This window comes from Typopeltis vanoorti, chromosome 14 (assembly GCF_054136105.1).
Source record: "Typopeltis vanoorti isolate ZY-2024b chromosome 14, IOZ_Tvanoo_1.0, whole genome shotgun sequence".
Lineage (NCBI taxonomy): Eukaryota > Metazoa > Arthropoda > Arachnida > Uropygi > Thelyphonidae > Typopeltis > Typopeltis vanoorti.
In genome coordinates this window covers 104,296,030-104,321,729 of record NC_143562.1, presented here as the reverse complement: position 1 = coordinate 104,321,729, position 25,700 = coordinate 104,296,030, and the positions used below count along the sequence as shown (strand labels likewise).

At 37.1% G+C, this 25,700-nt stretch overlaps 1 protein-coding gene across 2 annotated transcripts in view; it reads left to right on the top strand.

Annotated features, from left to right (window-relative positions):
• Nucleotides 1–16,713: 16,713 nt before the first annotated feature.
• The window catches only part of ssp3 (SCAPER domain-containing protein short spindle 3), a 460,137-nt gene continuing 451,150 nt past the window's right edge, over nt 16,714–25,700 (top strand). Inside the window, exon 1 of one of the 2 annotated variants that reach the window (XM_090403385.1) lies at nt 16,714–16,841. The gene's annotated coding sequence lies outside the window, so the exon portion shown is untranslated. The remainder of the gene's footprint in view (nt 16,842–25,700) is intronic. The other variant, XM_090403386.1, reaches the window with a different exon arrangement.

Sequence of the window (25,700 nt, the reverse complement as noted above, 5' to 3'; positions counted from 1 at the left end):
TGACTTAGTCCTTCCCCAATGAGTAATGCTTATTCTGAATTTCTTCCATCCTGTGATAATTAATAGTATTCGTTATTGCTATGAGGTCAGTGAAATATTTTCATATTACATAATCGAGGGTCAACTTTCAGGCATGGTGTGATTCTGTGACAACACTGCGTAAAGGTTAAGTTTTTATGGATGTAGCTTTCAGAGACTGAGTTGGCAGCTCAATCTCCACCAGTAACTGATTAGAGATAGCTGGGCATGTCTATCACTAATTATACGTGGCACCGATGAAGAGACAGGCAAACAAGCGCTGCCATCTCTTGGTACCTAATCATAACAGGATGTTACTATTTATGGTTTATTTTTTTGACGATAAACCCCGAGTTTCCGGATGAAAAAACTCGTTTACCTGTGCCAGAGATCGACTTACCTGGGAACCAGTCAAAGATAGGATTAGAGAAAGTTCCTATAGTTGGTCACTAGCCTTGAACTTAAGTCTATCTTTGGGCAGCCTAGCACAGAGGATGCAAGCACCATTTCCACTAAGTTACACAGGCTCATGAGTTAAGTTTTTATCAGTATTGTAATTAATATTTTTGCTTACTTTACAATATCTTTTTTTTTTTAAGCTTCCATGACAACTTTCACTGAGTGTCTTTGTTCACGAGTTATCAGACTACATCAGCGAGAGGTTTTGCTGTAAAAGTTGATTGCATCACCTAAATACAGATTACGTTTTTGCTGTTATAACCAAAAATCTGTTTTCATAGGTGGTATGAAGAGGGCAATCTCTTAGCCATGTCTGGAACATATTCCATTGGTTTGAAATGCAGCCCAGAGCCTGGATATGACACTGTGAAATTTCAAACTCTAGTATTATCAGCAAGTATTATTTGGCAGTTTTCAAGCTTTCCAATACTTCCCTACATGAAGTCATCTAAAAGCACACCAGGGGGAGGGCCTCATCCCAAAAAGAAAAGGAAAAAAAAACTAGAAACTTTTTCCGAAAATCTTTTCCTAATTAAAATTAATTTTTTATTTATGTTGTGTCGTGTCTTCTATGTCTATTCTACTTATGAAATAGTGGTCACATAAGGTAGAAATATCTTATACCTCTGGAACCACAGCTGCTGTGAACATGAGGCGAGCGAGGTAGTGCTCAGGCAGACCGAGCGCTACTTCATTTGCCCGAGGAGATCACGGGGTTTTGTGTACTGGCGATCACTGCAGATGCTGTCATAGGTTGTATGCAATGTGTAGTGTCTATTCTCAAATCGTCTGCTCAACTCTCTCCCTACCCCCAAGATTAAATCCTGAGTGCACCACTGCTTTGAGAGAATTACAAGACATTGAAGTTTGCAACTTTCTTTTTTTATGTGTGGACGTTTTTGTACTTGAAATCGTCAATTATACAAATTGCCGCAAGCTGATTCATAAGAATTTGTGGTAATAATTCTTAGAAATAGTGCTCGGCCTTTGATTTTGTATGCGAGTGTATCTTATCTCTTCATGCATGATGAAATTATTTTTCAGTGAAAACCTGCTCTTTCAGCCTGATTACTAACGCGATCTGAAGCTTGCTTAGAAAATATTCTACCATTTGAACAACAACCCCAGCAACATCATTGTTTAGACATTTCACTATTTAAAAAAACACGAGTATTACCTAGGGATCATATCTGCCTTATATACCCTGATGTCCAAAACCAAAGTAAGAACACTATTTCTGAAGATCACAAGTGCAAGTTCTGACAAATCAGCTTATGGCAATTTGTATAACTGACGATTTCGAGAAGCAAGCAAGTACATATTCAAATTTTCGAATCATCCACAAAAGGATCTCAACCGGATAAAAGGCCAAACACTGCATTAAGCGATATTTGTTAGAACGAAGCTCTCTTCGTGAAGGCATAAGATTACAAACTTGAATGTCTTGTCTCAAAGACATCATCTAGATTATGGGTTCTCAAAGTGGTGTACGCATACCCCTTGGAGCTAGGTGGTAAACTTTTGGAGTATGCCGTGAGAGCTCAAAAGTCGCTAGATCTAGTAACGAAGTATCTAAGTTGGCAACACTGATACTGATTAATTTCTGGGAACTGACTAACAAACCGCGGTGCTACAGTTCAATCCTCCCTCCCTTCCATACCAGAGAGACAAACAGCTGATCGCCCAGTCAGAACATCCATTCTAAGTGAGAATGTTCCTTCTTACTGCTCTGTGCATTTGTTGTGATTTATTTCACTTACTGTGCTTGAAATTATTTTAAGTCTTCAGTTTGCTGTGAATTTAAATAAACGTGTTTCTAAAGTGCCTTGAAAAATGAATAATTAAGAAGAAAACTAACGTGGTGCCGGAGCCGATTGCTTCTGCATTACGATTGCGTGTGAGTAAAGAGGTGGATTCAGCAGTAACTAAAGGAACGTTAAAAGTTAAACAGTCAAGTGATAAAAAATTAAAACACGTAAATATTGAATCATTTACAATTTTACTTTGACAGGAAATTTCGTACAACCAAATCCACGGTGCGTTGTTTGCTCCTAATTCCTGTCATAAAATTCTATGAAACGGTCTCTTTTATGGTGACACTTTGAAACAAAACATGAACATTTAAAAAAAAAAAGTCCTTAAGCTATTTTGAACATCTTTTGGAAGACGAGCAATGGTTAGAAAAATCGTAATTAAGCTTTATTCTGGTGTAGAAGAAAATGAAAGTACACTTAGACCGTCTTACAAAGTAACCCTTCAAATTGGCAAAGTCGGAAAGGCTCACACAATAAGCGAGTCATTCTTCCAACAGCAGCAGAAATAGCTTCTTGTATGTTTGGTCAAAAAGAAGCAAACGCTGTCAGAACCATTCCTTAGTCAAACGACACAGTTTCCTTGAGAATTAAAATTATGTCCAACTAAATAAATATATTAAGGACCAACTCATTCAAACCATACAAGTGGATGAGTCAACAGACGTAGCTGGGCTAGCTCAATTACTTGTTTTTGTGCTTGGAAAATTCCAGTATACAATATACAAATTTGAAGATATTTTATTTTGTGAGCATCTCAAAACTTACTACAGGTGAGGATATTTTTAATATGATTGATTCATATTTTGCTGAAAACAGCATTGAATGAAAAAATTGTATTTCTGTATGTACTGATGGAGCAAAAGCAATAAGTGGCTATATCACAGGACTAGCAGGTGGTGTAAAACAAAATTGCACCATCATAGTCTTCACTGAGAAGCACCGATAACTAAATTTCTCCCTGATGATTTTAAAAGAGTTCTGGAGGAAAGTGTCCAAATGGTTAATTTTATCAAAGCCGACCATTGAAGTTACGACTTTTTTCAATTATCTGTAAAGAAATGGGTAGCTGCATAAGAGATTGCTGCTTCACACAGAAGTACGTTGGTTGTCACGAGGAAATATTCTTTGCCGTTCATATTTGAAATCCACAATGAAGTATGTCTTTTTTTCATGGAGCACCAGTTTCGACTTTCTTTGAGACTACAAGACTTAGAATGGCTTCTATGGTTAGCATATTTAACTGCTATTTTTTTTAAAAAAAAGAATATTTGCAAGGAGATAACGTTGATGTCTTCTATATTGAGACGAAAACAGAGGTGGTAAAAAACAATTATCTCTGGGAAAATGGAATTAAAAAGAACAGCTGTGACCAATTTCAGCAACTAGATTCGTTTCTTAAAAGAATGAGCAAATAATTGCAAACTTTGAAGACATCATACAACAAATAATCGTTCACTTAAGCACCCTTAAAATTAAAAAAAAAAAAATCAGCTAACGCATTTTATTCCCGTATAGGGTGTATGCAAGGCTGTTTTAGCCCTATCTAACTTCTTGGAGACTGAGTGGAGAAAAAGTTCCTCCAGTCGGCGACTAGATTTGCACTTAAGTATAAGTTCGAGCGACCAAGGGAGGACGCAAGCGCCATTTCCGCTGAGCTACACAGGCTTGCTGGGCTAAGACTATCACTAATTAATCGGTAAGCAGTTAAAAAGGCGGCTAGCATGGGCCGCCATCTCGTGCTTCCTAACGCAATATATTTTAATGTTCGAAAATAGTGTGGGTTCGACGACAAATTTTGTTAAGTTTACGGGACAAAAAAATCCGAGTTTCTAGGAGAAAACACCCACTTACCCATAACAGAGATCGATCAACTCGGGAAACGGTCGAAGAAAGCTTAGAAAAATTTCTTTTAGTCGCTGACTATATTTGATACAAAGTCTTCCTTTGTGCAGTCAAGCGCCGTGGTCTACAAACGCCACATCCACTGAGCTACTAAGGCAGTATTTTCCAACCCCTGATGAAACGCAAGAATGGATTTGAGATCCCCTTCACAATTGATTTGGAAAAATGTAAGTTTCCATTGCCCAATACAGAAGAGTTGATTGAGATATCTTCTGACAATAGTTTAAAATGCATTCATTCCAAAAAGCCATTGATTAGCTTTTAGAATGGAATGGAGAAGGAATATTCGACTTTGTGAAAAATTACAGTCAAATATTTGTTACCTTTCACAATAACTTATTCATGTGAAACTGATTTGTTAAATTGTTTATGTCACTCTTTGTATTTATGAATGCAAAATTTAATGTGTGTGTGTGTGTGTGTGTGTGTGTACACACACACACACACACATACACACATTTTTTCAGGAAATAATTTTTTTCCCATGGCCTCTGTTTTCGTCTCAATACCTGGAACATCTCAATAGTCGACATCCAAGTATAAACTTCACAGCTGCGCTTGAAATTTATGGTTCCCTGCCTTTCCTGGATGTGAAACTGACCCAGTCTTCTGGTAAACTTAAAATTTTGATGTATAGAAAGCCTACATATACCAACAGATATTTTTATTGCCAGTCCCATCACTTCCCCGCCCCAAAAACTTGGAATAATTTCTACCTTGGAACATAGAGCTCACTCTCTTCTTGATGAGCCAAATGAACTTCAAAAAGAAATCAACTATCTCAAAACTACTTTCGTACTTAATGGATATTCTAAAAGAATTATTGAAAAATTCCTTCTTAATCCTCCTAGTCATCACACAGAAGAAATAAATACATTTAAAGGCAATATATATCTATTCTTTACATAATTTCAGTTTCATAAAAATTAGCCAAGATTCTAAAAATATACAATATCAGAACTTTGTTCACTCTACTTCCAAAAAATCCGCTCCTTAATAAGCCACCCAAAACCATGTCATCATTATCTTAAATTTCCTGGTGTGTACAAAATTGGTGTGAATATGATATTCCTTATTTTGGCCAGACAGACAAATCTATTGAATTACGCATGGAGGAACACATGAGGGACATTGCTTACAGGAGACAGCGAGCCAGTGCCTTATCAAGCCATATCCTTTTCTCGGCTAATCCTAATGACGAAACCCCAAGTCAAACAGTCCGCTGTGACAGATCTACTAACATCTTTCATTGCCGTAGAATCTAGGGAAATCATCCTCGACCCTGAACATCTAAATAATAACTTGAGCTACAACCTCCCAGATAGTCATTCAGCTGTAATCATGTATTGGCGTTAACGTGATGCTGCAAACACGCACTCTCCTAACAATGCAACAAACGAAAGAACAGCTTTAAATACAACTACAAAGTTTTCATACTAATTATGTATAGAGACTCTATGTTGTTCATAGCTTTTTTAGCCTTCAGTGTTTAGTGTTTTTTCTTTTATAATATCACCTGATGAAGACTGTTATAAGCCGAAACTAGTTGTGTTTTATTTTACTATTATTCTCCCTTTTATCTAACTCTCGGTTTAAGTCATTCAACTCTTTTCACAATATGTATTTCAACCGAGTCAATAATTTATCATATATATATATATATGATATAGAGTATATATATATGATATATATATGATATACACGAGCCGCCACTGGCGGCTCGTGGCTTGAAATTGTGGGGGTGCTGCAACTTTCGAAATATACATACACACTGTCAGTACAGTGTATACATGTTTGAATAAAATATCAAAATTGTGGTAAAAATTTATAAAAAATTAAACATGTAAAAAATTTTTGTTTACCCCAGATAAAATTATATACAGTGATTCGAAACCAAGAGGTCTTCCTTCGTGCGGTCAAGCACAGTGGTGTGCAAACGCCCCATCCACTGAGCTGCACAGGCTTGCTGAGTTTAGTGTAATTCAAAATTACTTAAAAATAAAATCCATTATTATAACCCCAATAATGTTCTAAAATCAAAATTATAACAAATGTTATATCTTTAATTATAATGTCCAAATATTTAAAGAGACGGAGTAAACACGATAAACACTACAAACACTCTACTATTGGCGAAATCTGCATATAAAGAACAGTGGAACAACGTGACGGACAGTGCCGCATTACGCTAATAGTTCGCTTCTCACTATGACGTGCATATGCTTGAGCGCGTAGCAATATGACACTGTGGTAAACACAGTGCTGCTAGCGTCCTTCGCCCTCCTAAGTGCTACAAGATGGATTTTTATTTTTTTTTATACAGAATAATAGAATTGTATAGGATTGTTGATGATAAAATTAAATATTACAAGCAAATATAAATAAATGTGCCTATACACGAGCCTCATCTGATTGTTATACTACAATTATAGGTCTATCTATCTATACAAGGGATACGCCTGTTATTACATACACATTTTCAGGAGGTACGTGAAGCATGAAAGGTTGGGAACCACTGATCTAGATGATTTCACGCGGTGAAGAATTGTTGGAAAGCTTGAAGGAGGTCGCAGAATTACTATTCCCAAATTATGTAATCTCATATTGCGTGGTATCCAGGATCTGGGCATCGTTTCAAACCAATTAAATATGTTCCGGATGTTTGATAAGAGGTCGCCGTCACGCTACTCTGGAACATGAAAAGAGATGCTTGGTTATAACCAGGGGCGGCTCGTGCATAGGCACTACGGAACTGCAGCATCCCCAATTTTTCTAGATATATAAATATATTTATTAATTTATTTATATTTGCTTGTAATATTTAATTTTATCACCAACAATCCTGTAAAATTCATCTTGTAGCCCTTAGGAGGAGAAGGACGCTAGCAGCCCTTTGTTTACCACAGTGCCATATTGCTACGCGCGCAAGCATATGCACGTCATAGTGTGTAGCGAGCTATTAGCGTAATGCGGCATTGTCCGTTGCGCAGTTCCACTTTATCGTGTTTACTCTGTCTCTTTTAATATTTGGACATTACAATTCAAGACATAACATTTGTTATAGTTTTTATTTTAGAACAGTATTGGAGTTATGATAATGGATTTTATTTTTAAGTAATTTTAAATTATACTATACTATATAATTTTTTCGGTAATAATAAACAATATTTTTTTCATGAAACAAAACAAGAAGAATATATTTTATTTTTAAGTAATTTTGAATTATACCAAACTGTATAATTTTATCGATTCTTCTTTCACTACGCGTTATTCCAGCTTCCTATGCCGGGTCCGCGTGTTACTTAGATGCGACTTCTTGTTAGTACTACTGCTAACCGGCTTGTCGCCTAGCCTGCCGCTGGGTGGATATATTTTTGACTGTAGAAGCGTATGTTCAGGGGGCCGGTTTGACTGCTTTGCGGGATGAAAAACGCCAGATAAACTGACGGAAAAAACACTACTACCCGCGCCCAAAACCGGCTAACTTGGCTATGGCTGAGGAAGATCCTTAAGTTCCTCACGTCTTCGACGGGAATCGAACCTGGGACACTCCTTCTCCCGGCATATGGTTGCGAAACGCAAAGCCACTAGAATAACCGCGCGGACTCTATAATTTTATCGATAATAAACAATATTTTTTCATACTTAATTTTTTTTAATTTTTATCATAATTTTGATATTTTATCCAAACACGTATACACTGTACTTACAGTGTGTATGTATATTTCGAAAGTTGCAGCATCCCCACGATTTCAAGTCACAAGTCGCCACTGGTTATAACAACAAAACCTAATCGACGCACCACGGCAGGTTAGCTTACAAGTCGGCTCCGTTCAAACAAAGGTATAGTTCGCCCACCATTTCTAGATCCCTTGTTGGATTTGTGCCAAGAACAGTCGATTCATGCTGAAGGGGAGAAAGAAATGAAGGATGTACGAATTGGTCGCCAACATGCGAAATCACGTGCTTTCTTGTCTGTCGCTGTACTAGCTTGATTTTAGTTGTTCTCTTTTTGCATTATTTTTTTATTATTAATTTGTATGATGGATCCAGTACAGTCAACAAGTTCTATTGTTACACGTTTCAGTAGCTCTTGCAAAAGAATATTGAATAATGTGCTGACATTCTGCGAAAAAGAATCGTCAGAGGGCCGTCTTCTTGTTCCCCTTTCTCAAGTCATAAAACGTGCAAGTGCAATTGCTGCCGTATCGGGGTCGACTGTTAAAAGAATTCGTAGGGAATCAAAAGGTGAAGGTAAGCCAAAATTTAAATCTCCTAAAAAAAAAAAAAAAAGCCCCAGAGTAAAACCATCGAAACCGTAGCTTTGAATGATTTTGATGTAGACGTTATAAGAAGAGCTATTCACGAATTTTACGTATTCGAGAAAAGAGTGCCAACTGTTCCGAAATTGATTCCTGTGCTTAAAGAAAAAATTAATTTTCCTTGGAAAAGAGAAACTTTAAGGAAAATACTTCATGAAATCGGATTTTGTTTTAAAAAGTCCTAGAATAAAAGGAAACTTATCATGGAGCGAAGTGACATTGTTTTATGTAGAACGTAGTATTTGCACGTATTAACACTCTACGTACATTTTTCCAACTGTTATACAAGCAAAATAGTTACAATTTAAAAACAACAATGTTCGTAAAAGAAAAGCTAAATTTTCCGACCTGTAATAATAAACAAACTCAGTTTGTTTATTATTACCTCCCAGAAGACAGACTGATTACCCTATTATCGGAATGGATTCTCCTTTTTCTGACATGCGCAGTAGTTTCGAGGGACCTCAAATCGGTGGGCGAACTATACATACACGAATATCTTGATAAACTCTGGCAAATCACCTGTGACAAGTTGACGTGAAGGCCTGTAGTCTGCGTCCCTTTATCCATATTTCGTTTTCAGTGCTGTTGTATCTATAAAAAATGGACTAGAGATTAATGGGCTAATTGTATTCTTTACACATTGGAGACATTTTAGCCTTTTCTCTAATTCTAGTCGACACTTCATCTGGCGCAAAAGTTATACTGCTTACGATGGTAATGCTGGGTCATGGTGTGGGGAGGCATTATGCTTAATGGACTGACCGAGCTGTAAGTGCTGGAAAAAGGGACTATGAATGGTGAACGATATTGCAACGAAATTCTTCAACGTCATATTCGATTGTTCCGTGGTACTGTAGGAGAATTCATTTTTATGGATGACAATGCCATACCATGTCATACACGAGCAGTGGAGATACTTCTGGAGACCGAGGTTATTAATCGAATCGAGTGGCCAGCACACTCCTCAGATCTCAACTCCATAGAACTCGTTTCAGGCGCATTACTGATCGAAATTCCTCTCCAGAAAACAAACAAGGCCTTATCCTTGCTCTGAAAGAGGAGTGGGCCAGTTTGCCTCAAGAACGCCTGTTAAGGAGTTCTTGAGGCAAACATGTTAAGCATGGTACAACGTTATGGGAGTAGAATCCCATTTCGAGGTGTACATAATCTATACTGAAATCTCTTCGCATATTTTGTATAAGCACTGTACGTTTATTCCTTAGGAAATTTGTAATATTTGGATAAAATGTATTACAATTTAATTTGTACGAAATTTATAACGCATATTTTTGGGAAAAAATCGGCTCAAGCCTTTTATTCCCTTATAATATATAGGCGAGACCTTTAAACCATATCTTTTGGAGACTGAGTGGACAGTTCAATCTCCACAGGTAGCCCATCACGGATAGCTGACCCATGACTATCATTAATTACCCGCCGCCAGCGATGAATAGACGGGCAAACAACTGTCGCCCGGGTTGGGCGACTTAGGGTTGGGTACCATATCTTGGTACCCAAGCCTAAAAGAATGTGTTACTGTCTTTTACACAGGCTAGCCGGTGCCAGAGATAGACTAAATGTGGAATCGGTCGAAAATAAGCTTAGAAGATGTTCCTCCAGTTAGCGACTAGACTTGAACTTAAGTCTACCTTCCGGCGGTCTAGCGCAAGGAATCTAAGCGTCACTTCCACTGAGCTACACAGACCATAACACATATTTTGTGTAATATAATCTATTAGTATGCTACCAAGAAATTTGTTGACATTTGGCTGTAGTCATGAAAATTCTTTCATATTCAGCTAAAAATGTATTGTATCCTTAGTTTCTAGACACCAGTGTATTAGTGATTTGGATTACGGCATTGCTGGTCACAGAGCTGTTGGTTCTTTTCAGAGACCAGATAGAACCTTTAATAGTTGAGTTTAATTGTTAAGCTTAAAAGTTAATAGTTTAATAGTTAAGATTTTGCTTTAATTTTTGTAACGGCGGTAGATAGATGGTTGGAGTCTAACTAGCCACTCTCCAACCCAAAGGCGGGTTTGAATCTTACCGTGGGCATGTGGATGTTTGTGATTATCTGTGAAAATACTAGTGGTGGTGGTGGTGGGCAATAGTGCACTCAGGATTTAATCTTGGGGGGACCGAGTTCAGTAGACGATTTGAGAATACACACTACGCGTCGCATACGACCTATGACTATGATCGCTAATTCATAAGTACAGAAATATAGAAGGCACGACACAACTTAAATAAAAAATGAATTTTAATTAGGAAAAGACTTTTGGAAAATTTTCTAGTGTTTTTTCCTTTTTATTTGGGGTATCAGGCCCCTTCCCTCCTCTATGGGTGCATCACTGGTGGTGGCGGTAGGTGGTAGATTGTGTTAGAGTAGATGATGGTTGTAGTTGCTATAGTTCGTTGTAGTTGGTGACTTGAGTGGTGGAGACAGTTGTAGAGTAGGGACTCTCTCTCGATGAGTGTTTGGACTCCCTGGAGGTGTCATGTAATAATAATAATAAGAATAAGAATAATATATTACTTAAGTAACTAAGGTGTCTACCCGGATTATCGTTATTGAAGAATGCTAGTAAGCAAAGATTAAAAGTTATCGTTCCTCTAAAGAGGAAATTTATGCGTCCACACTTGGACCACTTTGCTCAGGTCTGGTCACTTGGAGTATTTACGATCAAGGAAGTGCCGGAGAGGATCCAAAGTCGAGTGACTAAGGTTGTGAGTGGTGGATTTTTGGAATGCTGCCCGAAATTACAGATTGAGGGTTTTTTGGTTGCAAAATTTGATTGACAGGCTGAAACGAGGAAATATGATAATAGCACTTAGTTTACTAACAGGTTCTTATAAGTGATGGAGATGAAATATTTCATCACTTGGCAGAGGAAGGAAAGAAAAGAGGTAATCCCTGAAAATTGAATAAGACTGTGATCAGCAAGTGTGTAGGGACTAGATTTTTTTAGAGTGTCGAAGGAGTTTCAAGCATCAGTTGCGACTGCTTTGTCGATGTGTTCAAGTAGAGGTATGATAGATATTGTGTAGATAGTTTGGGTCTCCTGCGATGAGACTTCAGACTCCTTGTATGTACTTGTATGAAGCAAGATGCTTTTCATATTCCCCGCTATCTGTTGTGGTTACAGTGAGGGTAAAATTTATGAGCAGATTGGTTTGCCCTGAATGGGCAAGGAGATTATGCATCGGTAAAGGAGGCTAATATAGCTTTTGGTCTTCTATATTTGAGTATGTCCGTTGCCTCGTATGCTGTAGCTTGCTGAATCAAATCGTTGGGGGGGGGTGTGGACGTCTTTAGGAAAAACTTGGATGCTAAGGATTGTAGAAAAGAGAAAATATAAGGAATATTTGTATCTCTATGAAGCTGATTGTTTCTAACATACCACGGGGCGTTCAGAATCATTCTCAAGCACTTGTTCTGCACTCGTTGTATCTTGATAACGTTAGTATTAGAGGTGGCTCCAGGCTGCAGAGGCATATGATTATAGGACGAATCGTCATCTTGTATAGCTGCAATTTGATTCCGTTACTGAGTTTGCTATTTCTGTTAATTAGCGGGTAGATCTGAGTTATGACTTTAGATGCCTTTGCGCACGTAGACTTGATGTGTTGGTTGAAAGATAGCTTTTTGTCGAGAATTACACCCAGGTAATTTGTTTCTGTCTGCCAGGGAATTTTAGTATTGAATAGTAACACATCTCCTGCAGGAAACATTGGCCTTTTTGAGAAAAGAACGGCTGAGCTTTTGTGGGCTTAACTTCCACTCTCCATTTGGAGAACCAACCATCCTTGTAAAGTTGGAGGGTTGGTTTTCCTGAAGAACTTTACAACAAGTTCTTCAAGGTTTTCTTGAAGCTTTCTGGTAAAGAAATGGGGTCGGAGAGATCTGGTTAGTATTGCTGTATCATCCGCATACAAGGCCAAAATGGAAGACATCGGATTGTGCAGGATGTCCGCCATGTATACAGAAAACAGCAATGGAGCCAGTAGGGATCCCTGCGGCACTCCAGCAAAGATATGGCGCAGGGACAAAGTAGAACCGTTGATTTTTACTTGCATTCATCTATTCTTAAGATATGAATGGATTAGATGAACCATTTGTAGTGAGGTACCGGCTGAGATAAGTTTGTGTAGGAGTCCAAAATGCCAGATTTTGTCAAACACTTTGGAGAGGTCTAGGAAAGCAGCTCCTGTGTACTGGCGCCAGTTATAGCTGGTGTGATGTATTCGACAATTCTGTGGATTTGCTGGGTAGTACTATGGTGTTACCGAAAACCAAACTGTTCTTTAGGGAGGATGTTGAGGTCATTTACTGAGGTTTGGAGTCGTGAGAGAATGACCTTCTCCGCAACCTTACCCAGATTAGAGATAAGTTGGACGATAATTTTGCGGTAGGTGTGGGTCTTTGCCTAGTTTATGTATAGGAATTACATCAGCCAGTTTCCAGGTAGAAGGAAAATAGTGAAACCTTAAGATTGCATTTATTATACTGGTGCACTACAGCTTTCCGAGGTAGCAGCTTGATCACTGTGTTTGAGATGCCATCTTATCCAGGAGCTTTATTGTTCTTAAGTTTTTTAATAATATCATATAATTCAACAGGTGATGTGGGTGCAATATGGTCATCACTGGTATCTGAGAGATTTAAAGCGTGTGTGACCTGTCTGTGGATTTTGTACAAGTGATTGAAATCTAAGTTGTTATAAGAGGTTTGCACTGCTCCCCTAGATTCTTCACTATGGCCTCTGCCTTATCTACATCTGTGTGAACTAAGCCCTGGTTTGAGATTATGGGGGAGGGAACTGTTTTTATTTCTGATGTTTCTCAGTAACCCTCAGATAGAGTGATCAATAGGTGAGATAGAGAACAACTTTTTATACGAAATTTGGTTTCTATGAGGTCTTAAGTGCATCTCTTACTGCCCCATTTATCCTGTTCTGAGCTGTTTTTTTATCTTGTGGTGCACGCATGTTACAGAATCTTTTCCTAGCTCTGTTTTTGTCTCTGATCAAGTTAATGATGTCTTCAGGCAAACGATCTGGGTTGAGGGCAGATTTGTAGGAGGTCGCTACCTTTATAGCAGAACTAATTTGTTGTGTGAGATTTGTAACTGCAGTCTCTACTTCTTCTTTTGGGCTTATGTGAGGAACAGGTCCAATATAATCTTTGAGTGCTGTTGACAGTCTTTTCCATGCAACGTGGGAGTGAGAAGGAGGACACAGGTATTCTTGATTTCCCAGATATAGTAGAATTGGATTGTGATCGGATGATAGTTCATCCATAGATATGATTCTGTATTGAAGTTTGATATCCTGCAGGATAGCTATAACCAGGATGTCAGCAGTGCCAAACATACTGAGATGAGTTGGTTCGGTGGGGCATGCTACAACAGTGTTTCTTGATCCTAAGTAATTAGAAAGGATACAATCATTCTTGCTGGTGGTTGTGCAATTCCATGCAGGGTGCTTGGAATTCAGATCCCCGGCTATAATGGTAGGCTCTCTGACGTATAAGATGGCATTTAGGTCAGAGTGAAGCAGAGATTTTTGGGGAGGGTTGTAAGCTGAGTAGATTTGCAGTTTGCCAGTGGAGCTGGTGACAACTTCCACACCTGTGATCTCAAGGTTAGTGGTTGAAGGATTGCTCACAGAGTGGTGCTTAATGTAGTTTTTAATGAAGATGACAGTGCCGCTGCCTCTGTAGAGTAGTCTGTCATTTCTGTATAGGTGATAACCCCTTATTGTAGGATTGTCTGATGGTCTTAAATGAGTTTCACTGATTAATATAACATCTGGTTGATATCTATATGTGAAATTTTGGAGTTCCAGAATTTTGTTTTTGAGGCCATTTGCATTCCAAGCAACTATCTGAAGTGATGCTGGATTGAGTTTGTTACTGTTCATTTATGAGAGCTGTGTGGATGACATGAGTTTCACGAAGAAATCTTTTAGTGGAGGTTTCAGTAGGGTTTGATAGGCTGAAATTTTGTAACATGTTTGTTAGTGAGGCCATAATAACAGCTGTTAGATTTTTAGGTGCTGTTGGTTGATTTTGTTCTGGTATTGGTCTATTTGTGCGGATCACATCGGCATAACTTCTTGTTTGCTCTTGGGTGTCTCTATTTTTGGAGGTCTCCAATTTTGCCCGCTGAGTCTCCGGTTTTGATGCCTGGGCCTCTCGTGTAGGAGGAAGGCTGATTGACTGCCTCCATCCGTCTGTTCTTTGGGTGCTGAGTACATCCTTTGTAGTTCGCAGGATGAGGGGCACTGCAGTTTGCACATTTGGCGGAGGTGGTCCTCGGCTTTTTGCAGATATTGGTTGGGTGGCTGTCCCCACATTTTAAACATCTATATTCTGCTCTACGTAGATTCTGGGCATGGCTAAACTTCTGGCACCTGTGGCACTGCCCAGAAGATGATCTTTTCCGGAGTAGTTCTGGTGTGACGATGAGACTACAGACTGTTTTTAAGTTGTAGATATTCTTGTATATATTATGAATCTCAACTAGAGACTAATGGCATGGGAGTCTTGTCTGCTTTGTACATTCTGCTGACCTTGACTGGAGGCAGATCTTGAGAATTCAGGTCAGCAGCTATTTCTGCTGTGTCGATGTCTTCACAGACACTACGAAGGACCACTTTTAAATTTTTTTCGGAGCTGAGCGCAGAGGTATGATACTGGATGCCTCTGTCGTCCAGTTCTTTAGACAACCTTCTATAGTCTGTCACTGTTGCTGGCTGGATCTTTATGCCTTCATCCATGTTTTTTGCCTTAATGAAGCCAATGTGCAGATTGGACATTGTGGATCTTAAAGCTGCCCACTTATGCTTTTCTCTAAGGATGATCGGAGGCACCTTTTCTTTGGGAGAAATAGCGGCGTCCGAACCCTGAGAATCCTGTTCCATTTTATTATTGTCATTGTGCGGTTCTTCTGTTGCCCTTCGCTTTTTGAGTGCGCGGACTTCTACAAAGTCTGAAGGAGTAGAAGGCACCGATTCTAATCGATCTTCTAGGACAACGTCTGTGACACTTTCCAGGGGAAACGTGTCGTACAATTTCACTTTTCCCTGCCAATTGTTGTTAAGTAGTTCACCTAGTCTTATAAATTCTTTATATACCTCTTCGAATATTGTCTCATTTAGCTGCTTTTCCATGATTGTCAATGTGAAGTAAAAAAAAACCGCTTAGCGTGCAGTTGTAGTCTTACCGGCACTGCTACAAGACTTTGCACTGTTTTGGCAAGAGCACTGAATCAAAAATTGCATGATCTACAAGACATATAATGTACTAAAACGCACCACAATTCCAAAACTGACCAAGGACGCGCCAAACAAAAACTAATCTCCCCAATAAGTATTAATAATAAGCTAACGACTTTTTATTCCCTTATAGGGAATTTGCGAGGCCTTTGAACCCTATCTGGAGACTGAGTGGACAGTTCATTCTCCACTGGTAGCCAATAGATAGCTGGCCCATAACTATCACTAATTATAAGCAGCCACCGATGAAGAGACTGGCAAGTAAGTGCTGCCATCTCTTGGTACTTAACCTTAACAGGATATGTTACTGTCTGAATTAATGTGAGTTCTGCGGTTGATTTTCTTGAGTTTCTAGGAGAAAAAACCCGCTTGAGATTGACTAACTCGGGGAAAGGTCGAAGATAGGCTTAGAAAAAGTTCCTCTAGTCGGTGACTAGACTTGAACTGAATCGATTTTGTGCGGCCTAGCGCGGAAGATGCAAGCGTCACTTTTACTGAGCTACATATGCCTTATGATTGCATCGCTATTGAAAAAGTTTTCTTGCCTTCGTAAGGCTGCTGCAAATTTCTGATGAAAACCAATTGTCAGAAATAGTTGACAATCCAGTGAAAAGTTGAACAGCAAAAGGCCAACACGCCAGGTTCTCAATGACAGAGTTCTTGTTGTTTAAGTAAATGCAATACAAGTTGACTTTGATGCCTAAGGGTGTATTGTCCTAAGTTCTCTGGACAGTTTCGAAACTTATTTTAAGTTTCAAATATTTTGTTTGATAGAATGATTTTTAATATTCTGTCATTTACTAAAATAGGTATGACATCATTCTAATAATTAAAATTTTTTTGTAGCTCTTAGAGGGCGTAGTAGTGTTCATTCACCTTGGGCTGCTGGCTTCGTAACTAAGTATCCGAGCCCATGTGTGTGTGGGTTTGTGAATGTTTGCTAACATTGTAATGGATTGTGGGAATATATATATACAATCAAAATGAGTTTGTTTTTGAATGAGAAAAGTAATGAAATTATTTGTATATCATACTGATGGTTGGTAAGTATAATATGGCAATGAAATCACGCGAATTCTGAACTGCTTGATATGCGTAAAAATGATTTATTTTTAAAAATTTCTTCAAAAGTTATGAGAAGTAATGGAAAACTGCTTTGTAAATACTGTTTGATTTGAAACTTTTTTTTTTGAAATAAAATGTTGTTACTGAGAATATTTAATTAACGGCATACATTAACGGTCCTTGCACCGCAAAAATTAAGAGAAGAAAAGGCACGAATTTCTTGCTGTTAATGAAATATATTGGAGCTGTTTGTGCTTCTGTGATTTTCCACACCCTTTATTTCTACGTCCTTATCCTTATAAGGACTGGCTTAAAGGGGCGAAGCAAGAATGCTTTTCATCTTCCCCGTTATCTGTAGAGGACAGTGTAGGGATCAGGTGTTATTGAGCTATTAAAGCTCTGATCATGGCAAGAGGGAAAAGCAATAGCCGAGCCTCAGTTAGAACTTCATTGGCTACAGCATTGCCATCCATTACCCTCCAAGGGTATTAATCACCGCATCTGACGGTCGATTCTTCGAGTCTATTTCTGCGTCGTGTGTGAACTGTGCATTTTATAGTGTGCTCGTATGTTTTTCGGTTATTTTTGCCACCGATCAAGGAATCCTCCTGAGTTATGTGATTATACACCTTGAGCATGTGCCCTGTTAACAACGTGATGTGATTATACACACACGCACGCATATGTCACTTGTTGGAACTTTACACTTACAGCCTGAACGAAACAGCTTATGAGTCGAAATTTCCTGGTGATTGAAACACTTCATATTATTAGTAACATGATTTTCGTATATCATATGAGTGTAAATGCATTTTCGGGGAATGTTTGCAGAGAAAGTATTTAGGCATTGTGACCTCAAAAAAAAAAAAAAAAGCCCTCCCACGATGAGCTTTTCCGGAGAAGTCAGAATAATAATAATTATTCATCATCATCATCAAAACACTAAATACGGGTATACACCATATTGGTCTGTACCGGTCTCATTATCCATCTAATATCCTTTTTTGAGGCTGCCTTCTCTTTCCAATTGGCATATATTTTGTTTTTGTATTTGTTTTTGTGTTTGTTTAAATAGTATTTGTTTAAATGGCATAATTATTATGTCATTTAATCCTTTGTGGCAACACCAGTAAGTATTTATTAATTGCATTCTCCCACAACATTAAGGAATACCTCAAAATTATTTTTGGATGTAGTAATATTTCTCTTTCAGTGATACTTCTTAATAATGCAAGTGAAATAAATGAATTACAATCAGGGAATGAGACCACTTTGTTTAGGATAGTTTTATATTTTTATCTTCATAAGTAGATATAGTTAGGAAAATTTTTTGAAAAATTAAATTTAGGTCTCTGGTCATTGATGGAGATAGTTATGAACGTATTAAATATTGTTCATGTTCTGCTGATGATATAGTTTAGAGCTTTTTTTTAAAAGCTTTATTTAAAAAGCAGGCAAAATAGCCATAAAAATAATAAAAGAGCTTTTTTTTTGTCACAGTAGATGTGCAGTTGATCAGAAATCCTGGATCATTTATAGTTTTTCATGCCTACTGTATCATCTTCATATCCTGAAGCCACTAGTGAGATTTAAATCTATTAAGAAATGTGTGACCCCCCCCTGCCCCCAAAATCTGCCTGAAGTTATTATCAACTCCTTGACCAGAGTAATGGCCTTATTATTATTATTATTATTATTATTATTATTATTATTATAATTTTATATTTGTTTGTTTGTACTGTAAGCTTAAATGTTTTATGTGAAGATATTATTTACTGGGGCAATAGCAGTTCCTGTAATAATCTAACATCTTTCCTGGCCATCCATCATGTAAAATATGTATGTCATTTCAATAAAAGAAAAAAAAAAGAAAAAAAAATGGTGCTTTTGAAATCAACAGTGAAGAAATGATGATCAAATTAAGAAATAGGGAAGGAAGTATAAGAGCTAACAGGTTTGCTTGCTTTGAAAGAAACATTAATGCAGTTTTGATTATCAAAGTATGTGTTGGACTGAAATATGAGAGAGAGGATGCTTTTTCTTTATATTCCTTATTTGATACCAGAAGTTAAATAAGCATTTTGCTATATCATATGATTGTAAAAATGAGTTACCTACTTTCCTTTTACTTTCTCTGCCAAAAATATTTTGAAACCTATATTTTGTTATCACTCATGGGGCATTCATCATATCCAGCTACTTTGGCATGTTTTGTTGGTAGCTAAGGTGATACTTTATTTTTAGGAAGAAGTGTGAGTTGCAAAGAGTTGATGAATACAGAAAGTATTGCCATATATTTCTGCAGTAAATTTCCATTCTGTTTCTTGCTCTCTTGTTAAGATTTTTGTTATAATATAGTATTTTCCATATAAAACATTGAATAGTGATTAAATTCCTAGATGCTGTTCATGAGCATGCAATGATTTCCCAAGCTCTTTTATATGTACTTTATTTTGGAATATAGAAGGCTCTTTGATCACGGTAACATTGTCACAACTTTATGGTCTTATTTAAAGTGCTTAAGTGACTTGAGATTTAAAAGTCACTTAAGTATTTTAAATAAGACCATAAAGTTATATCTCAGTTGGAGTGTCATCTTTTTCATAACTTTGTAATATTCCAGTGATTTCTCAAGTTTTATATTTTCATGCAGGGCGGCATTGTTTTTATTATAATAATAGAAGATATTGCACATTGAAAGATTCTGATCGAAGGCTTATTAGGCATCTTCACCATTCCATAATCAGTTGTAGGCTTATTAAACACACAATAGCTTAAATTATAAATACTCTAATAATCTTTCTTAGTCTGTTGTGAGCTTTAGTAGATTTTTCACTCAAACATTCATGATTTCAAACAAGTTGATAAATGATGCTCCATGATATCTGTTGCTTGAAGCTTTAATGTATCTTCCACTTGGATATACTTATTAAAATTATTATCATTGGAAGCTTTCAGTGAGTTGAGAATTCATCAACGGAGACTACACATCATCCACTACAGCTGTCATAGCTGCTCTTAAACTTATTTACATTAGATGTACTTACTATTTTAGTAGTAGGCAAGCTGTTCCACTTACTGTTCTGCAAGAGAACAGTAAGTGGAACAGCTTGCAAAGTGTCTGCAGTCCACATACTTTCAGTCTGGCCTCATCATCTACATTCCATAATCCTGATGTCATCTTTGTAACTCTTCTTTGCACACTTTTCATAGCTTTATCTCCTCAGAACCTAGGAGACTAAATCTGTGCATAGTAGTCTGGGTGCAGTCATATCAGGCCTTGTATAGAGACCAAATAATCTATTTATCTGTATATGTCAATGCTTGCTTCAACATTGCAGTTATCTTGTGAGTTGTATTTTCAGTCTTTGCTATGTAACCGTTGAACTTGATCTTCTTATCTTCCATAACTTCAAGATTTTTAGTCTCCTTGGTTTCTCCAAGTATGATCCCACCATTATAGTATGCTATTGGAAATCTCATTACATGAAAGTGTATAACTTTCCACTTACTTACCATTATCGTTTGCTTTTATTATGAAGCTGTTTAAGCCATTCTGTAATTGTATATTTTTATCCTATCAGGGAACACTGAACATCTCCAGTCAGGTTCTTCCCAATATCATTAATGTATAGATTGAACAACTATGGTCCAAGGACTGATTCCTGAGGAACACCACTGCTCACCCCCCCCCCTCCATATATCACTTTCTGATATAGACAAGCTATTCCACCAACCACTCTTTTATCTAAGTCAATATTTCAATATTTGTTTATATTTCAATCATATGTCTTCTAATTTATGAACAGCCTTTCTTGTTGTATCCTGTCAAATGCCATAATAAAAACATATGTGGCATATGTTGTACTGTTGATGTATTTTTTTACAGCTTGTATTTTGAAGGTTATTTTTAAATACTTTGTAGTTTTGTATTATGAATGTATTCATTGGTAACTGATTAAAAGTGTACAAGATTGCTGGTGAGTAATTTCAATTATTTGCAGGAAATTTTCCATGAATTTTTAGGGGTTTCAAACTTTTTCCATTTTGCTAATCTTAATTAAAGGCTGTCATACAGTCTGGGCTGTTTATGCCAGGAATGATTATCTTTCAGTGAGTATGTGAAGGTTTGACAGAATTAAATTACACAAAGATGCCTGAAGAGTCTTCTTCTTCTTCCTAACATGGAATATAGGCCATGTGGCCTGTTCCGGTCTCATGCCATCTCTTTCTTGGTCTTCCGATTCTTCTTTTTCCACTTATTTTGTATCTGTATAATATTTTTGGTAGTCTGCTGTTGTCCATTCGATTTAAATGTTCTAGCCATTTTTGTTTATACTGTCTTATGTAGTAATTAATTGGTTTTATTTTTAGGGATTGTAAGATTTCTTCATTTGTTTTGTGGTCCCACTTGGTATATCCAGCTGTTTTTCTGAGGAACTTCATTTCTGCTGTTTGAATTCATTTTTCATCTTTCCTTTTCATGGTCCATGTTTCGCTTCTGTATAGTAGAGTTGGCTTTGACAAGACATTATATAGTCTGATTCTAGTGTGTTTTTGTACCCAGGATGGCTTAAATATATTATTTATTATGCCATTTACTTTGACAAAGTTTGATATTTTAGTGCCTATGTCTTTTTCTTCTTCGTGTGATAGATCACATCCCAAGTATCTGAAAGTGTTTACTTGTTCTAGTATTTTATTATCTATCACTATTTTACTTCTTATTGGGTTTTCTCCTTTGAATGCCATTATTTTTGTTTTTTCTTTGGATATTGTCATATTATATTGCTTAGATATCATTTAATGATTTTAATGATCTTTGTAAGTCATCTTCTGATGTAGCTAATACTATTTGATCATCTGCAAATAGTAGTGTATCTATCTTCATTTGCGGGGTCATTTGTATACCAAACGGGTTATGCCTGAAGAGTAAATCAAAATGGAAATGATTTCTATAAGTGATGCAAAAATTGCTGACAATCTGAATCTTAGCAGGTTTAGTGTGAGGAAGAAGACCACAGGATATTATTAAAGATTAAAGCTATAAAAGAAGAAAGTCAGGAAATGAACTGTAAAAAATGAAACACTTAGACATCATTGACACCAAAATCATGCCTACCAACCTAAAAAACACAATATAAGGCCAGTAATATTGAAATTCTAGGCATTCTGAAAGAGCCAGTAAAGCATATTCAAGTATATATAGGTATTATTTCTAGAAAAACATGTTACTCCTCTTAAAAACTATTATTTTTATGGCTATTTTGCATGCTTTCGTTTCACCACCAATGTCCACCGACCCTACATAATCTCAGAGTGTTGGGAGCTCCATAACATAAAAATGAGGTCACAACTCCTACCAATAGGCGATAACACATGCACTTCAAAGGCAGAAACACCAAGCCGACATGACATAGCATCCACCTCCTCCATGAGTTCAGACTACAACACACACTGTCGAAATGACTCACACCCGGTAACCCTCTCCCTGGTCCCTTTTTCCCATAAACCCTTCCCCTTCCTCAAAAAAACATTTTCCATTTTCAGCCCCTCTTTCATCTCTTTCCCACCCTACAAAAAAGTGCTCTGCCCACCCTTAAAAATAATATATGTATATATTATATAAAAAAACCTGTTTTTTTTCATATAATATATGTATATATTATATAAAAAAAACTGGGTTTTTTCAAATTAATTCTCCCACATTGCCTACCTTCCACTTCCCTTTTAACATCATAACAGCAGAAGTATGCACATTGCAGAAAGAAGACAGGCAGTAACATCCAAGAAAAGGTATGTGCGAATTTTCTTCTATTATGCACATATATTTGTCTCTAAAATATATCTGCAATGCCCTAAGAATTCTTGAGTAAAAAATCCAGTGACATTAAAAAAGGGGCACTCCTAAATGAAAGCAGGCAAAATAGCTGTAAAAATAATATTCAAGTATCCTCAATAAAATCTCTGTGTTTCAAATTGAAGATAAGGACAAGATTTTGGCAGGTCATGGAGTTCCTGTGATAAATAAAAACAAACAAGCTGATTATTGTTAAGTTCTGTGACAGCAAGATAATGATAAAATGATGGCTAAGGAATATCAAAAACCCAGAATTTCAGATATTAATAGAAAATTAACCTTACCTATCCTCTTTGCTCCCTGTGGAGCATAGGGTCTCAACCATTGACTTCCATCTGACTCTATTCTATTCAGTGTTTCTTTTTTGATCTCTTTCCAGGAACGTCCAAGCCATTTTGCCCCTGCCTCTATTTCTCTTCTCCATGTTATCCTGGGTCTACTTCTTTTCCTCTTGCCTTGGGAATTCCATTCTAGTGCAATTTTTGCTGTTTCTTTATCTGGGGTTCCTGATTGCGTGACCTATCCAATTCCATTTTCTTTTAGTGATTTCATTTCTGATGCTGGCTTGATCTGCTCTTAACCAAAGTTCTGTTTGCTATTTTATTTGGCCAGTATATTCCTAGTATCTTCCCCAAGCATTTGTTTATGTAGATCTGTATTTTATTTATGCTTTCTTTTGTTATTGATGCCCATGTCTCTGCTCTGTGTAGTAAAACTGGTTTAACGTTAGTGTTGAAGAGCCTAATTTTGGTTTTTAATTTTATATCTTCATCATCATCAAATTCCTGCCATGTACCCTCAAGAGGTGTACAGGATATGATACTACTACATGAAAAATTTACATCATTATTAACTTCCTATCTACAATTTTTCTCCAAATCAGTCTGTTACCTGTCAAGACTCCAACATTATCAGATCTTATATTTCTATCGTCTAAGGCACTTTGTACAATATCTTGGTCTTCCTCTGGGTCATTTTCCTGCCAACTTGGCAGAGAACACTTGTTTTGCTAATCTTTCCTTGCCCATTCTGTTTAAGTGAACATACCACCTCTGCTAACGCATTCCTGGATGCTGATGGTGGCAAGTTCTTTCCTAATATCCTCATTTTTAATATGATATTGCCATTGATGCCATCTATTTATGCCTCTAATCATTCTCAGGACTTTCATATCTGCAGTCTCTAGTCTTTGGTCAAGTGTTTTACTTCTGATCCAGCTCTCAGATCTAAGTTAAAACTGGTTTGAACACTTTCTTGTATACAGCTAATTTAGTGTTCTGACTAATTTGTCTCTTATTCCATATGAATTTATTCAGTTGACTTCCTACCATACCAGCTTTGTTGATTCTCTTGTCTATTTTCATATTTAATTTACCATCTTCACTAAAAATCGTGCCTAAGTAGGTGAAATGTTTTACTTGTTCCATAGGTTCTCCGTTCACAATGCAGTTGATATTTTCAATGTTTCTGCCTATTTTCATTGTCTTTGTCTTTTTAATGCTGACCTTTATACCATATCTGTTACAACAGTTATTCAATTTAGTTAGGGAATCTTGCAGACTTGTACCGGATTTATTTAGAAGTATAACATCGTCCGCATTAACATCTCCAATTTTGATATCATTAATTATATTTAATTCTTTGGGTCTCGCCTTTAGATATTTTTCTTAGTTTCATTTTTATTTTTGCAATCAATAATAAGTGGTCTGCACCTCTCCAAACTCTTACATCCATCAAAGAGGTTCTCCAAGATCTGTTTATTAAAATATGGCGTATTTGTTTTTGGATTTCTTGTCAGGTGATATCCAAGTTTGTTTATGGATGTCTTTATGTTTAAATAAGGTTCCTCCTATGATCATATTATTGAAAGTGCATTACAATTGGGATGAAGGAGTGTAACAGAGATTCATTTGGTTTTGTATCATGCATGATTCATTGATTTAAGAGACAGGCAGTTTGACAGTTCAACCAGGAAGAGAGTGTAAATGTGAAACTCCATAAATGACTGAAGATGTTGCAACTGCAGTTGTTAAGCATTCAAATGAGAATGCTGTAAATTCTTGCATTACATATGATATAGCAAGACAATTAGATTTGCAGTTAAATAACATTGGTATGGAAAACTTTGCATCAAGCATTGCTGTGCCTCATATAAACTTAGCTACAGCCAAAAGTTGTTATTATTATTCTTCATGACACCTCCAAGGAGTCCGAAGACTCACTGCAGGAGGACACCTATTGTACAACTCTCCATCTCCACCACTACACCAATCCTCTACTACCAATCATCAACATCAGCGTCATCTACTGCCCACCACCACAGCTAGTAATTTTTTGTCTGTAAATTGTGAGTGTTCTGAACGGCCGATTTGTCTGCATGCGGGATGAAAAACCGAGTTTCCGGGAGAAAAAACCCTGCTACTTCCGTATGAGATCGGCTAACTCACCATCAATTGATAAAGTCCATATAATATTCCTCCTGTCATGAGGAGAATTGAACTTAGGCCTTTTTCAATCAAATTGTGCAACATACCGTGGTTCTTTCAATTGCGCTATGGAACCTCCAACACAAGTTGCAACAGAAGATGCCAGCATCTGAGAAACATTGACATTGATATTTCTGGCATGCATGGAAATGGACAAGGATTGGCCTTGGAACCCTATGGAATGATTAAACACATTTTAATGTTTGTGGAACAGTAGACACTCATAACTGCTCCATCTGGACTACAGAGAAACCCCATGCATTTCAACAAGTTCTCTTACTTTTGATAAAGCTCTTAATATGGATAGGATTTATAGCCAAGTTTGTTATCAAGACTGCTTTTCTTCAAAGAAATCCATCAAACTGGACCTGCACAGTTATGGCTGTGCGTTATTGGGACATGTTTGGCAGTTTTATCATCCTGCAACTACAGCAAAGAGAGTGCCTGAACACGACTGTGTTAATGCAAGATGGAGCACCTCTCCACATTAG